The sequence below is a fragment of the Mytilus galloprovincialis genome, chromosome 2, assembly GCF_965363235.1.
Source record: "Mytilus galloprovincialis chromosome 2, xbMytGall1.hap1.1, whole genome shotgun sequence".
Taxonomy (NCBI): domain Eukaryota; kingdom Metazoa; phylum Mollusca; class Bivalvia; order Mytilida; family Mytilidae; genus Mytilus; species Mytilus galloprovincialis.
This window is the reverse complement of record NC_134839.1, coordinates 97,314,405-97,331,893: the sequence shown is the minus strand read 5'-3', so window position 1 is coordinate 97,331,893 and position 17,489 is coordinate 97,314,405.

The window sequence follows — 17,489 nt, the reverse complement described above, 5'->3', positions numbered from 1 at the left end:
TCATTTTTCTATTCCCCTTTAATAACCTGCCAATTCGTTAATTGTTCATACATCCCCAATGTAGGGCCTCTTCACAATTATCTGTCAATACTGAATGCACTTTATCTGATAAGACTCCACTGCAGTTCTCTCCGGAGATTGTTATCCTCATTATGTCACGATCAATACTCTATATGCTATTATACAGCTATTTTATACCGGAAGTAACTTGACATATAGGCTATCATCCAAAGGCTCCTATGGGAACATCAGTGAATAAGAAACTAATTTGAGTTTATGACATTAGAAATACGACCATTATTTGGTTGGGTAGTATTCAATAATTCAAAATAAAAAAAAAAAAAGAAAGCTATTATTATTCATCCTTATGATTTTGTCGCATAAATATTTTTTGTTAGAAAAATTGGTTTAAACAAAAGCATAGAAAAAAAACCCCGAAATTATAAACATTACTTTTTTTCTGAAAATTACTTTTATACCGTAAGACATACCATAACTTGAGAATGGAAATGGTTTATGTGTCAAAGTGACAAAAAACCCGACCATAGAGCAGACACTGTACAGTTCAGACTCCACTTTAGGATGTCAGATAATTTTGAAAAATCTAGTTATTTATAACATTAATAGCCGCAATTGTATTGCAAATAAAGGCAACAGTAGTATACCGCTGTTCGAAATTCATAAATCGGTAGGCATTTTCTTTCTAAAATTTCATAAATGTGTATGTAAACTGAAGACCAAAATATTAGAAAGTCCAAAACTTAATGCAAAGATTGAAGAATAGACAAAACTAATTAAACAAAAGTAAATCCAAGCACAAGAAATCACAGTCAACCAGCAGATGTAGCAAACTAGTTGTAGTAATGACATTAATGAAACCAATTTCGTTGAACCAGATGCGTATTTCGACATTTAATTTGTCTTAAGTGCTGATCGAGGGCTCAGGCCAATTCATTTGAAAGTCCATATCTCAATACAAACATTGAAGAGAAGACAAAACAGAAAACACACAAAATTAAAACGAGACCTAAGATAAGGAAGCGGAGCTATGCATGAGGGATATTCATTCCTTAGTTTAAATTATTTCAAAACCTTATTACAGCAAATTGGGATACCAAACTAAGTTAATGCCAATACCCCAGTACTAGCAACTGAGCTGGTTATACCCTTCCCACGAGGTGACTGATATCGAATATCTAATTATGTCATACCGATTATATCACCAATTCATTTAGCTATCTTTAGTTTCATCTGGCTTTTAAATAGATAAAACCCTTTATGAACCTCCCTTTTTAAAACGGTGTTATGCAAATAGTAATTGGTGTGCAAATTGTATTAAGGTTTATTTATGCACCGAATAACGCATTCTCTGGAAAAATTATGTAACTTTTATTCACTCTGCTGTTTTTTCAATGTATACTACATTATTAATTTAATAACAGTTTAACATGTATAGCTGACAGCAATGTTACTTAATATTACGCAATAGTTAAAAAAGAAACTTTGTGTAGCACTAGTAAGGTGTTATTCGCAATATGTTTATGTATGGGAAACTTATTGTTACTAATAACGCATGTGATTCGGCATTTTAACTTAAAAAAAGTTGCCAGATAAAAATCAACAGTAATCATATCACATCTTCTTTTTATTTTAAATATATACATATACTATTATTATCAGTGGTTTTATAATTGTTCTCGACGTTTGCTTCTGCATCTGTGTATCTTTAACCTAAATAAATAAAACGGTATGTTATAATTGATCATTTCTGACTTAATTTGGCAACTTTTAACGATATTGTGTTTTGAAATATATCTTGAAAAAAACAAAGGATTTAAATGCTGATAATTGGTTATTTATCTGTTTTGGTAACATCAATCCCCTTTTGATACCATTACGTCTTGTATTTTTAAGTGAGTGTTTAGAGTTTGATGCGTATAGTATGTTATTAAAAACAGGGTTTTATATCTGAATTTCATTTCTAGGGTTAATTTTGTGTGTATCTTTGATAAGTTTTTACAACCACTCGGAAATTGCAACTAATGACACGAGGGTAATTTATCAGATAAGTAATCAACACGTTTATGTCGACATGAAATATAATTGGATGGTATGATCTTTCTTTCGTAAATTTTATGTTTGTAAAATGTTGAATTATTCGACTATGGTTTTTCGGCTTTGATGCGAACATTACCTTAAGCCGTATTTTTCAAAACTTTTCTAATTTTATTTTGTATTTAGCGCTCTTCAACTTTGTATTTTATTTGGCTTGTCAACTGTATTGATAAAAGCTCATCTGATGAGTCTTTGTCAGATGAAAAGAGCGTCTGGCGTAGAAAGTTAAACGCTTGGTATCTTTGATAAGTTTTTAAAACCACTTGGTTTTACTTTTGATGTTGCCATTTGATTACAGACTTTCCGTTTTGAATTTTCCTCGATATTTGATATTTTTGTTATTTAAGGTTTTGTTTGATTCAATACTATCAATGGACGTTTGGTCCAAGAATGTTTAACCAGTTCAGGAGTCAGCATTATACTGCTCTAACGTTAGAGCCACATTATATATAATGTAAGTAGAAGGTCAGTTAATATTCGTTGAAATAGACTGCTAATGGACTATAGGAATTATTGAGAATACATTTAGAGTCTGAAACTCTGTAGCTGTAAATTTGGCTCATATCTAAGAGTAAATAATTTGGCAGAAATAGAATAGTTGAATAACTCTTACTTATATGAAATATATGCAATATGATGTACAATATCAACATGTCAAAAAGCTTATATAACCCAAAAGAATGAAAATAACAATATTTAAGATTAATCTTAAGAGTTATATTTATCAGATGCAGATAATAAGGAATCGAGGAATGTATCCCCTCATTATATCTTTGATTAGTTTTGAATATACAAATTTATTACCTCGGCATGAATGAAAAGATATGAATTGTTGAAATGAGGACCTTGTGCAGTAAGCATGGTTCCGTTTAGTATTATGTATGATGTCTTTTTCAAGTTACATTTATTTAAACAATGTTAGAAATTAGGGTTTCAATTCCCTAAGGAATTAAGGCAAAGTTGACCTTAAATGGATTGTTCTTTTAAGTTACAAAGATTAGAAAGGTTAGAAAGTATTACATGACAGGTCTTCAGTCTTGCCGAACAGTACTGATATATTGCAGGGTAAACATGTACCAAAATGCGCGGACAGATTCTTGGTAGTGTGTAGCTCTTCAAAAAAAGTAAAGTCACATATGACCGAACTCAGGGGAAAATTCAATATGAAAAGTCTCTAATCAAATGGCAAATCAAAAGCTAAAACACATCAAACGAAGGACAACAAAAGAGGCACGAAAAGATACCAGTGGGACAGTCAAACTCATAAATCGAAAATAAACTGACAACGCCATAACTAAAAATGAAAAAGACAAACAGACAAACAATAGTTCACATGACACAACATATAAAACTCAAGAATAAACAACACGAAACCCACCAAAAACTGGGGTGATCCGGAAGGGTAAGCAGATCCTGCTCCACATGTGGCACGCTTCGTGTTACAATAGCCGGTAAATAGTCTAATTCGGTAGGTTACATTCATGAAAGGAAAAGGGGTTGTAGTTACGACGTAAGGAACATATCCGATATCATCTGTGAAACGGTTATTCCATAACGGTCAACCAACTCGTGATGGCGTCCGTAAAATTTACGAAGGAATGATTTCAACTTCACCAGTTTAATAGCTTCCTTGTGAACAGCAACCCTCTATCAAGAAAATCATGATAGGAAATTCAAGCACGGGAGTATCGTATCAATGGGAGATATATACCCCGTATGTAGGTGCTGCTTGAATGTTGCTACTTAGAAATGGAAAGTTCACAATTAGAAAGCTGAAATCATCTTTTTTGTCGTAAAGTTTTGTTTTCAACCGACCCTCATTGTCAATTTCCAGATTTAAGTCAACATCTGAGGCTTACTTAACTGTATCTGTTGTATCCTTTATCTCTAGTTTGATTGGATAGATGGGTTCAATATAGTCACCAAATTTTGAATTATTTAGTAAGAGAACATCATCTATATAGCGCAAAGTAAAGTTAAAGGATAATGCTAACTTCTTATTATTCTTCCTAAGAAGTTCCTGTATGAAGCCAGCCTAATAATAATAAAGAAACAAGTTGGCAAGAGGGACACAATTGGTTCCCATTAGAATGCCGACAGTCTGTTGAAGAATACGTCCTCCGAACGTAACAAATATGTTGTCAATCAAGAAATCAAGCATCTTGATAATGTCAGATTCAGAGAATGTTTTGTTTGAGTCAGAGTGATCCATTACAAAGTAGGATTTATCCCTCCCTAAGACAAGATACTTGTATCTACGTTAGCCATTCTTTTTTATGAACCAAAGCAATACCAACTCTTTCAATTTGTCTTTTAGTTTGGAATGTGGAATACTTGTGTAAAAAGATAATGCTAACTTCTTATCATTTTTCCTAAGAAGTTCCTGTATGAAGCCAGCCTAATAATAATAAAGAAACAAATCGGCAAGAGGGGCAAAATTGGTTCCCATTGGAATGCCGAAAGTCTGTTGAAGAATACGTCCTCCGAACGTAACAAATATGTTGTCAATCAAGAAATCAAGCATCTTGATAATGTCAGATTCAGAGAATGTTTTGATTGAGTCAGAGTGATCCTTTACAAAGTAGGATTTATCCTTCCCTAAGACAAGATACTTGTATCTACGTTGGCCATTCTTTTTTTATGAAACAAAGCAATACCAACTCTTTCAATTTGTCTTTAAGTTTAGAATGTGGAATACTTGTGTAAAGTGTAGAAAATCAAATGTTTTAATACTATTGCAAGAAAAAAGAGAGTTATATTGTATGTACTCTTAGTATCCACATCAGATTCACGCCACCTCTAAAATAGGCAGCTTCAAAATAACAGTGAAGCCCGGCTTTGGTTGCTAATAAAATAGATGTTAATAAGTTAGAAGGATATTTCGTGGAGCACTTTGAAGACCAAGCAATATACCGTTGTTTGTAAGGACACTTATGTAGTTTAGGTATCCAATACAGTGATGGAAGATCCAGTTATTCATCTTTGGTTGAAATTTCAAAGGAACATAGTACGAACCTATGTTTATCCAGGATTTCCTCTTTGGTAAGTGTCGTGAGGGTATATGTTGAGTTTCCAAGTGTTTTGTCAATACCTAATTCGTTTATCAAGCAGTTAATGTAATGAGTTTTACACACAAAAACAATGTTGTTTGCGGGGACAACTACATATTTCTTATGGAGGTGGGATAAGTGTTTTGCAACATTTGGGTCTTTAAAGATTGATAGACCCATTCAATTTCTTAATTCTGAGTTGTATCAACGACCTCACAGCCTTAATCCATTCGGAAAGAGTGTCTACGTCTTCCTTCTCGCACTTGGCCCAGTGCCTGGCATAATCCTCGGCTGAATCAATCAACATTTTGAAGTTGTATTTCCAATTGATGGATTTAGTCTCACGATATTTGGAATCTTTCGATTACACATTTCGCAGGGAAATGTTGAGGTCACCGGTAATAACGTGACCAGTCGGATAATATGTGAATTAGGAACTAGCACAAGTGCAATCAGGAGGTTTAGACTTGAAGTCGTCAATATTGAGATCCTGCAGAACGTGTTTGTAAGTGAAAAAATTAGTTGCAATAGGTTTGGTATAGGTATATATAAAGGCAACAGTAGTATACCGATGTTCAAAACTCATTAATCGATAGAAAAAAAAAGTCCGGGTCACAAATCAAAACCGAGGGAAACGCATAAAATATTAGAGGAGAATGATGACACAACATTGCAATGTAACACACACAGAAACGAATTAAGCATTAGACAAATTCCGATGAGAATAACAAATATAACATCAAAACTAAATACATGAATTTGGGATAGAAAGTACTGTGACACGTCTTATAATAATGTGAATTCACACTCAAATATAAGTGGAAACAAACGACACAAAAGAAACACAACGTTAAAATGTAACACACACAGAAACGAACTATGATATAACGATGACCATATTCCTGACTTGGTACAGGACATTTTTAAAGCAAAAAATGGTGGGTTGAGCCTAGTTTTGTGGCATGCCAAACCATGTTTAACTTGTAATGACAACACAACATTACAGGACTACAATACAAATAAATAGGAGAACATATTTGACAAAGAAACACATGAATAATACCTAACAAAAGGCACCAGTTTTAAAATCAAATACGCCAGAAGTGCGTTACGTCCTCACACTTACTAGTGACACCCAGATACAAAAGTTTGAAAGCCATAACAAGTACAAAGTTGAACAGCATCGAGGACCAAAAGTTAAAAAAAGCTGTGCCAAAATCGACCAGGTATAAGAAATGATTGGTACAGACCGATATTTGAAATAAGGAGGTATTTTCGACTAAACTAATTTATGATGAAGGATATTGCCTAAGTTGACGCCATCGAGACCTTTGTTGGCAATGGAAATATTAAGAAATTACCATTTCTCTTTTTGATCTTTTCCAATGCGAACTGGTTTGAAAAGTGTGACTTGCAATATCCAAAATGATACTAGTAGCTGTAAGTTTGTATTGGTTCGAATGAGGGTTTGTAACAGTGGTTTCCAAACATAAATTGAACAGAATGAAGTTTTGAAAGGGGTAATGAATAAAGTTTCGTGCGAATGTGATGAATACCTAGCGGCTTTTGTATAAATGGCAGCAAGTCATTAATAGAGACATCATGCAGAGTAGGTGATGTACAATGACGATGACCATGACTGCGTCTACGTCGAGGAGTAGAGTGAAAAATATTCATTACATTCACCGAGATACACGAAGGACTAGATAGAATATCTTTACCATCAATTTTGTCGGTGCAACCATATGGTGTCACAGTTCCCAATTGACCAATCCAGTAGTCCTCTTTTTGTATACGGAGAGGCGTTACAAGATGAGGATTGTTAGTACTGTGGTTTATTTTTTCGATAATGCGAACTGTCATAGAAACGATGGAATGATCAGACTGATTAAAATGCTGGTAAAGAATGTCGTTTACATTGAGGTTAATGTCTGATCTATGACCGCACATGCGTTTGTTTAGCCTTCCTTTCATTTCACCGACGATTACGATTACCAATCTGCACAGGTTACACTCTTATCCGTAGCAACATTTATCGGATTACAATGCAGATCATCGTAACTTCCTCACTTGACATAGGCATTTTCTTATGTAGAACATCGTGGGATCAACCTGATTTTTAACCAATACCAAAAGTTGCGGTCCGAGGCGCTTTTGTGGATTAACCTTAACTCAAAACAGCATAATTGAAAGCCAAGGATGTATAATGTTGTTTTCATTTTTTTCTGGTTAAGATAATTTTTTGTACTCTCTGGATCCAAATGAAAATATATTACTATTTGATCATTGAAATTTAACGTTATAGAACACAAATACACATGTTCTATTGACCAGCACCAAATAAAGATTACTCTAACACTTTGAAATAGGTCTCCTTTTCTGATCTAATTACGCTTTCGTGCAATATATAAATAGTTATCATGGACACATTATTAAAATATACTTATAAATATGGTATCAATGTTAGGCAAATGTTACAAATAAGTATTAATGAAAAACGTTGATCAAACTACTGTTGCATTAATTGAATATATAGCGAATATTATATTTCTTAAATTAATAAAGACTAAAAACAATATCTAAATTTGATATTAATTAAAATAAACTTTGTCGGTGTTAATATTTATTTTTGTATGGAGGATAACGAATTCGTATAAATTGATATTGAGAAATACAAAATTGTTGCTATTTAACCGATATCTTCGTGTATTCTATGTATCAGAATCAATATCATCCGAACATATAATTTACTTTAATGTAGAAGGTTTAAAGTTACATTTATCATTTTCGACATCTAAATTTAGTTTCCCAAGTTCTAGTTGCATGCACAATTTTTACATTCACCATTTCTGTACCACATAACGTATTTTCCTAACTTAGCACAAGGATAACAAATAAACAAGATTTTTCAGGCTTAAATAAATAGAAACAAAAAGTTGTAAGATTGAAACACATGAAAGATTGATATACATGTAAAGACTTATTTTACATTTAAACTTTTCGTAATATGCATTTTGGTAAATTGAAATGTAAATTGATAACTTCTGTTCATTCAAAGTTTTGCAAAATTATCCTTTAAGACAGCACTTCTTTTACGATTACTACTTGCACCACTACTGAACGAATTAGGAGATTGTCTTTTCTGACAGTCGAATATTTTTCTGACATATATAACTTAAAAAAAGAAATTACCTAAATAAACGTTAGATGAGTGTCGATGAATAGTCGGATATAACAAAATCTCTTAGATTTTAAGTGCTGAAAAGATCACACCAATCTTAAAACAAGAAGCTACCACAAATCGTTACCTGAGAAAACAGAAAATTAACAAAATGACAATTTATAAGCCATGTGTTTACTGGAAAACTATGCGTTTGTTTTAAACTCCTACGTCAGAGTCAAATTTCTATACCTCGGATTTCAATCCGAGACAAGATAGACCATTAAATCTATGAAACTGATTCTAATATGAAAAAAGGCCAACAATTATTCTATCATCATAAATAAATTGGGCAATATTATGTTGATCAGCTGATAAATCATCGTCACAAGAGACTTGAAAGAAGCGTTGTTTTTATTTACCCTTAATTAGGGTTGCTTCTTTGATGAAATGTAGGTTGTGGTACAACAATAGAATTCTACAAACTATTTGAGGAAATAATTTAATTGCACCCAGTACCAGAGAAACAAGATTTTAACTACCATTTACAATGTGTTTAAACATTTTACTGTAGATTTTCAATCTATAAGTTGTGTTACTACATAGATGCAATTTATATTTAATGTTGACTCTACAGGTTCTGAGTGTTACTGATGAAAGTTAATCCCAAATCACATATGCACTGAATTGGTATTATTAGTTTATATATATAGTACTATTAACGCTACCAAGTGATGCATTGACTCTGGATTTTTTAATTAATTTAAGTAATTAACAAACTTTTCAGGAATTGTGTCACAGAAAGTAAAGTAGTACAATGAGTTAAACCTAATTATATATATTATGTTTTCATTATTAACTCTTTCTACCTGCCAAAAACCACCAAGTAGCCAAGCAACAGGATGTTTTGTACTTGTTTTGGCTTTCGAACTTTTGTATCTGGCCGTCACAAGTAAGTCTTATGTGGACGAAACGCACTTCTGGTGTATTAAATTTTAAACCTGGTGCCTTGTGTTGTCAATTATTCGTGTGTTTTTCTGTCCAATATGTTCTCCTATTTATTTGTATTGTAGTCCTGTAATGTTATGTTGTCATTTTAATGTTATATTTAACATTGCATTAAAGCGGGAGGTTTGGCAAGCCACAAAACCAGGTTCAACCCACCAACTTTTTCTTTAAAAAAAATGTCCTGTTCCAAGTCAGAAATATGGCCATTGTTATATTATAGTTCGTTTCTGTGTGTGTTACATTGTAACGTTGTGTTTTCGTTGTGTCGTTTGCTTCCTCTTATATTTGAGTGTGAATTCACATTACTATAAGACGTGTCACGGTACTTTTATATCCCAAATTCATGTATTTAGTTTTGATGTTGTATTTGTTATTCTCATCGGATTTTGTCTAATACTTAGTTCGTTTCTGTGTGCGTTACATTTTAATGTTGTGTCGTTGTTCTCCTCTTATGTTAATGCGTTTCCATCAGTTTAAGTTTGTAACGCGGATTTTTTTTTTTATCGATTTATGAGTTTCGAACAGCGGTATACTACTGTTGCTTTTATTTAGAGATTTTGCATAAAATTGTTACTGAAAATTGAATATTGATCATATTCATAAATATGATTTGTTTTATTTCAAATACAATCGAATTTTACTTAAATTGTTTTAAATATGATGTCACAAAACTTTTAAAACAGATTTAACGTAAAATATGTATTTAGCCCTCCTAATTTCAGTTTTTTATCCTAACAATAATCAATCAATACATTAAGATAACATAACCAGAAAACAAACCTATTTCAAAGATATTAGTTTTAATACAGACTCGTTGAAATAGTTTTTCGTGTTCAAATCCATTAAGATTGAAATTAATTGAAAAAAAAAACATAAACATTCGAACTAACCGCGTTGTTCGAGGATGTTCTCGACAAAAAAATAACTAATGGTTAATAATTATTCAGTGACCAAGTAAATATCATAAACTTTGAAAACTAATGTTTATTCAGCAACAGCATATAAATCCGGATGGCCTGTTTTCCTTAAATTTGTTTCACACAGAAGGACACAATTTGAAATTTGTCGAAACGTACTAGTATTTGAATCCATCAGAGTCTACATGATATACTTGAAAGATCTTTTCTAATGAATAAAACACTATATTATATTCTTACAAATGTATGTATGAAGCACTACATATTGCTTTTGAAGGAAATATTTAAACAATACATCAGTTTAACATCGGTCATCCAACTGTTTTACTGAAATATCAGTTTCTTAAAGTAAATGTGTATTTCGTAAAATAATTACTGATTGAATTTAGTTAATATAATACATTTCCTTCTTTTTTTTTACCAAAGCACAAATTTTGCCGCTATCAAAATTTAGTTACGTGTTCCGAAATCCGCCACGTACACACAACGCTGACGCTATGTTTTTGGGTGTGTTATCATCGAAAGACTACTTAAGCTGATATTTTAAATCATGGGGAACTGGTTCTGTGGATTAATTGTGAAAATGATAATCAAAATATATTTGAAAGAATTTTACCTCGATTTTAAGTGCATTTACCACAAGCGTTGTATATTTGACAATTTTTTAATTCTTTCAAATAATAATTAACAACAATAATACAAAGATTAAGGCAATATATATTTATTTGGAAGTTTTTTAATCAGAGTTCCACATTCCCAATTAAGTTTTATTTAAACTTGAAAAATATGTGTTACATCGTAATAACTTAGCAAACTGATAAATTTAAAAATATATATACAGAACGTAGACGAAATAGTACGAGTAGATGTAGATCGAACAGGAATTCATTTGTATGCATAGTAATATTAGTACTGAAGATTTTGTAGTTGTTGACCATGTACATAATATATAACACCCTTTTAAATAGAAACGACTTTTCATATCCATAAGTTGGACTTGATTGCCTAAACAGGAATAATGTGCTGGTTCATAATTACACTGCTAATACAAATCTTAATTATATCATGTAATACAAAACAAGAACTTAAGTTAGGTTCTTATGGTTTACAGAAAAGGGCACCATTATCTGTTATGGGAATCATTTGTTCATTTATTTATAATAAAAGCGCCTCCTTACCTTTTTATTACCGATACTGTTCTTGTACAACGTAATTATTTTCACTGACAGAAAAGATGTATTCAAAACTGCAATTAATAATAATAATAAAAAAAAAATGAAATTCAATTTCCAAGTCACTGCAAAAATCAATCATTTTATTAAAATCCTGAAGCTTTTCGGGAATTTTACAAAGATGCCTTTATTTAGAATATGCCTGAAACAAATATAATTATGTATATAAATAGGATTATGATCTACATCAATTAATACACAAAGGAGGGCAGGTGTGTATTTCCTTCGAAAATGTTATTTTATGCTTCATAAAATTGTCATTCATACAACACATAAATATTTTTTTCAAAAGATATTAGATTTTTTTCCCTAAATTAATATTTAACTATTTGATATAAATATATTTTACACTAATCGTCATTTGACAGCATCAACAGCTGGCGTACAAAAGTGATACTGGTATATACATTATATTTGTGGATGTGTTTAACTATGAAATAGGTGATTTAATTTGTCAATTATGAAAAGATAACTCTCCAAAACATTAGACAATAGGCATTTTTTAACGGTACGGGGCGAACATTTGTTTTTGAATGTAATATCCTGGCCTTGTAAGAAATGAAAATGAATGGTGTGCACAAATGCACAAATGTAGGAAATTGTGTATATAAGATGGAAGAGAAATCATTTGTCTAGCGAAACATCGTAATATAATATATTAAAACGGCCTAATAGCTGATAGAAATGAATATATGGCATGGAATGAATTATACACCCTATCCGCACAAAAAAAAAAAAACAAACCCCAAATGGATATAACCGTAAATGTATCCATAGACTGATAGTTTGACCTTCAGTCGCGGTTACATGCATTGTTTAATATATGAAATAGTAAAGTTGGATTTAAAAAAATCCGATACCCACTTGAAGACAATCCAGTGCTACATGTAAGAGGTATAAATAAATAAGTATAAGGCACTGCATGACATTGAGAATAACAATATGTGAAGGATATGGGATACCCGTTTTATATATTAAATATGTTGAGGAGCATGCAATCGAAGTCAATCCATATCCAGCTTTCACAAAAACAAATACCAAACCATCTGGTGCTATAAAATAACTGTAAGATAATATCACTGTATTACCGAAAAAAAGACAACTACATCATCTTCTGGTCTTTGTCTTTTTACGACTTCTTCTTTTATTCATTTCAAAAACAATGATACTAGAAAATATGTTTAGTGATTTTCTTGAAAATCCTTCATATTAAGCAATATGCATTTCCACAAGGAATTAATATTTCAATACCACGACGAGAAACATTTGGACGTCATTTGAATGAACTACTAGTGGATATTTATCGTACGTTATGCGGGAATTATTTCTAACTTATAATATATTATGCGGAAATTATTCCTTAATTAATATAAATTAAACTTTCAACCCAAAAATGCAAAAAATAAACCATACATGGCCAATCAAAAATTATTTCTTAATTAGTATAAATCAAACTATGTAAAACAAAATATTGTATGGCCAAACTAAATATACTAAGACCTTTTAGAATGTTTTTTAAATATTATATTATAGATTCACATTTTGAACATTGTCTTGGATTTATGCATAATTATAAATTCTTTAAAAGTGGAATGTTTTACCAAATGTGTGCCTATTGAACATGTAAAAAAAAATAATGCTGAATGAAATATATTAAAGCACGAGTTCTTTCCCACTTTGTATACTCTGTGTCATATATTTCTCTTAATACACGGATTACAATACAATACAATGCATATTGTGTTTTATCCAATAAACGGATATCAGTGGATTTTATTTCAATCTCCCCTGAATACCTCAACAAAGAGAAACCCGTATGTGTGGTCTTATTTCATTCCCCATTCATCAGCTGTCTATCACAGCAGAACGAGGTAAAGTCGACTTGGCAAAGGTTCAAGTAATCATTGGATTTTTCTCAGTCAGAAGCACGCATTGGAGATGTGAACTTCTCTTAGCGTTAACAAGTTAATTTCTCTTCAGAAATAACATGATAAAAACTCCATATTCCGACTTTACATTATAACAAAATAGTATGATCTTTCTTTGTTTTTGTTATTCTATAGATATATATGTATCCTATTGAAATAATCTTTTAAATTAATTGCAAACGTAGTTTAGAATTATTGGCAAAATGAATGCCCACCAGATTCTAGGACTAAGTAAATATGTCATTGTAATAAAAAGATTGCATCTTTAACTATGACTGCATCATTTTGTTAAATTTATTGAAGTAAAAGGTTACATCAAATTAGCACGACAAAGTTGGTTCTTGTTTTTGCAGGGCTACTATTAACCCACCTTTTTCCTTAAATGTCATGTACTAAGTCAGGTATATAATAGTTCGTTTCTATGTATGTTGCAACGTTGTTTTTTTTTTTATTGCACTGCAGTGCTTCTGTTGTTTTTCCCTCGGTTTTAGTTTGTAACCCTGGGTGGTGTTCTCGAAAGTATCCTAATATTCGTCCTAAGTCAGAGATACGACAAATTTTAGGATGAACTTAGGAGACTCTTAAGTTGTGTCTCGAAGCTATCTCAGACGCGTCTCGCATCTTATGTTATGACGTCCTAATCGTATTTTATGTGCGAAATCGTAAATAGTTCAAAGTAATTGTTTGATAATTGACGAAACCAATTAATATTTTTTTTAACAAAATTTCATGATTACATGTATTTAATTAAATGCATGAATTCAAATGTACTTATAAAATCAAATCAAAAATTTTAGAAGTTTTTTTTGAAATGAGAATATTGAATTCGTATTGTCATTGTATCGTAAAACACGAAGTTCAAAGTTATAAACCATGCACAATAACCGACGGTGCATTTCATTCCATGTTCATCTTCATTTATAAAAATGAGAAAAAAAGCATGCACAAAGTTAGGATGAAGATGTGATGACCTTAAGACACTTAATTAGGTGTCATAAATTTTGGACGAAAATTGTGATATATCATAAGATGGTCTTAGGACACGTCCTAATCCAAAGATAGCGTCGAGAACACCACCCGATATTTGTTTCCACTCAATCGTTCTATGACTTTCTAGCAGTATACCATTGTTGCCTTTATTCACACACCATTTTCGCTCAGTACTATTATTGCAATTGCAAATAACAGTATTTTTCGAGTATTAAATTTAAAATTGTTTTTATATAAAAAAAATAAGTATAAGATTTGAAATTAGTGACAATGTATAAAATTCTTCACCAGATATCAAACAACGTAGAAGTAAACAACTATAGGTCATCATACGGTCTTCAATGACCTTCAAATAATTGAAAATTAAGATAAGACTAAATTTGCTTTTGTATTTGTATTAATATACACCTATACAAAATTATCTGCAAATCTTAAATACAATTATCGAGTATTTAAGATTTTGTAAAGCCTAAGCGTACACACATGTACGTATTAAAATGATAAGGGTTATTTGAATATAAATAAAAGTATATATTGGAAAAATGTCAATGAGACGTCAACCCAATGATATGATAATGAAATCAAAAGATATATATATATATATACGATCGTCAACAAGTGTTTATAGTTTTTTTAAATTCCACATAGAAGGGACCAATATAATTATAGTAAAATAAATCTTCAAATGAATAGAAACAATATATAAATTAAGTTGGAGGAAGATGTCAAAAATGAAAAAAAGATATAGATATTGATAGAAACGTTTACTAAATACCATTTCAAGAAGACAGATATATTGCAAATTCATGTTTGTATCTTGCTTGGATTCAATTTTTAGACAATAATATTTCACGTCTTTAACAGCGATAACTTTGTTTATTAATCAAGCAAATTAAGGAATAATCATTTGAATATATCTTCTGTCTTGATAGACGTATAACTATAGTATTGACACAAACTTTAATAGGTATATCTATATATTTGTTCTCGTACTTGGCTTTGTTATTGTTGTCTTTTTATTTACTCTGACATTATACAGAACAGACTTGTATTTGCACTGATTATTTAGTGCATTCTGTCAGGCACCTTGTGTTATTCAACTGATCGTCAAACATCGTTTGTGATTGTCTACATTTATATCTTATGTTTATGGTCTTTTGTCATTTAGCGAATTTGTAGCTAATGGCAAATGCTTGATATAGACAGTTAAATATATTCACTGCTTTCCTTGAATAATGATGATTTATAACTGGCCATTGTCTATTGTTAAAGACTGGGTTTTGCGTTGTTTGATTGCTATCTTAATTAAGTATACATTATATCTCCTTTTATAAATTTATAGAGAATGTGGTATGATTATCAACGAGATAACTCTTCACCAGTAACAAAATGACGTAGAAGGTAAGCAACTATAGACCAACGTGGCACTTCAACAATGAGCAAAAAACATAGTAAGCTAAATAAACGGCACCAAAATGATGATTTCGCTTCCATTTGGTTTTGAAAAATGAATTTTTAATCCCTTGAATAAGGCACAAGTTTTGTTGTTCTAATGCCTTTTTTTGTATGTCATTTTGTGTTCTATATTTAATACTATCTAAACTTATGGTCATGACTATACACGTTAAAGGTTTTCCAGAAACACGTGTAGAGCAAATTCAAATTAAATCATGAATTGGTTTTGATAAGAAAACATCATATGAATTTATTTGCTTATTAGATTTTCTCGATATAAACCTATCAAAGGGATAGTGTCAGTGAGGTAATCTCAAATTCGAAATTGAAAATAAGATGAAATATAAAGGAATCGCAATAGCAGGCAAATAATTTCAACTATTTCAACTAAAAATAAAAAAAAAATATCTTCACAAATGTACTGCAGGACCACCAGCTCAAAATAAATAAATTTCACCGATATATAATATAGTTCTACTGAACAAATGATTACAGATTTTGATTTAGTTTGGTTCGTACTATATCGTTTTTCGTTAAACATGTATGAAGTTTATTTTTTATATTATCCTTTTAATCTTTTATAAATAAAAATGCTGTTTCAGGCATTTATCTGCATAAATAACTTGATTTAATGTTTAGAAATATGACATTAAGGTTTTTCTTCTGAAAGAACACGTCTGGAGATATTATTGTTATATATAATATATATGACTTCTTGGAAATGATCCTGATAGAGAAATAGATATAGGACAAACTGGCTTTACCTCTTTGAAACCTGAGTTTGCGCTTAAGTTCTTGAATCTAGCAAATTAAGTATTGATTTTATATGGTAAAACATAAGAATATGAAACTAAAAAAAATGAAATATTGTCTATTAGGTTGTATTTATCTTTTCTTCAATTGGAACGTCTGGTACATCAAATTGGTCTGGTAATTGAAAAAGTAGACGATTTGTCTTTGTTATTTCAGACTTATTGACCGATATATGTATAATGACACAACGGGGTTAGTATTAACAGCATTATGTCTATTTGAGTGCATGTGTATACAGACCAATGAAGTGGAGTTTGTTGGTTTTAAAGATGGACAAATGGAATAATCATTCACATATTCAACTTGTTACGACAGTGTTAACAAGGCATTTAATGAAAAAAAGATCATAAACAGGACAACATAGTGTCATTATCTTAAATTTTCCAGATGCAGTAACATTTTCAGAACATGTATTGTAGATATGGATTTGGAATGGAATTTCAATTATGTCTATTTTTATGTCAACAAATTGGTACTCTATCACTGTATGACAATATGAAACGCTGTACTATCTTGTCTGTGTCTGGTTCAATTGCCAAAAACCTGAATCGTTTTGCAAAATAAATGAAAACACTTCTATGTTAATGGTAAAACATAAGAATATAATACTTAAACAATTCAAATATTGACCGTTAAGGAAGTAATAACTATAACGATGCATCAATCTATTATTTAATTCTAACGTCAGGTACTCCAATGGTCCTGAAATTAACAAAGAAGACGCTTTTTACTAGTTATCAAAAGTACCAGGCTTAAAGGTGTATACGCCGGATGCGCGTAACGTCTACATAAACCGCTTAGATAAAAAAATTTATAAAGCC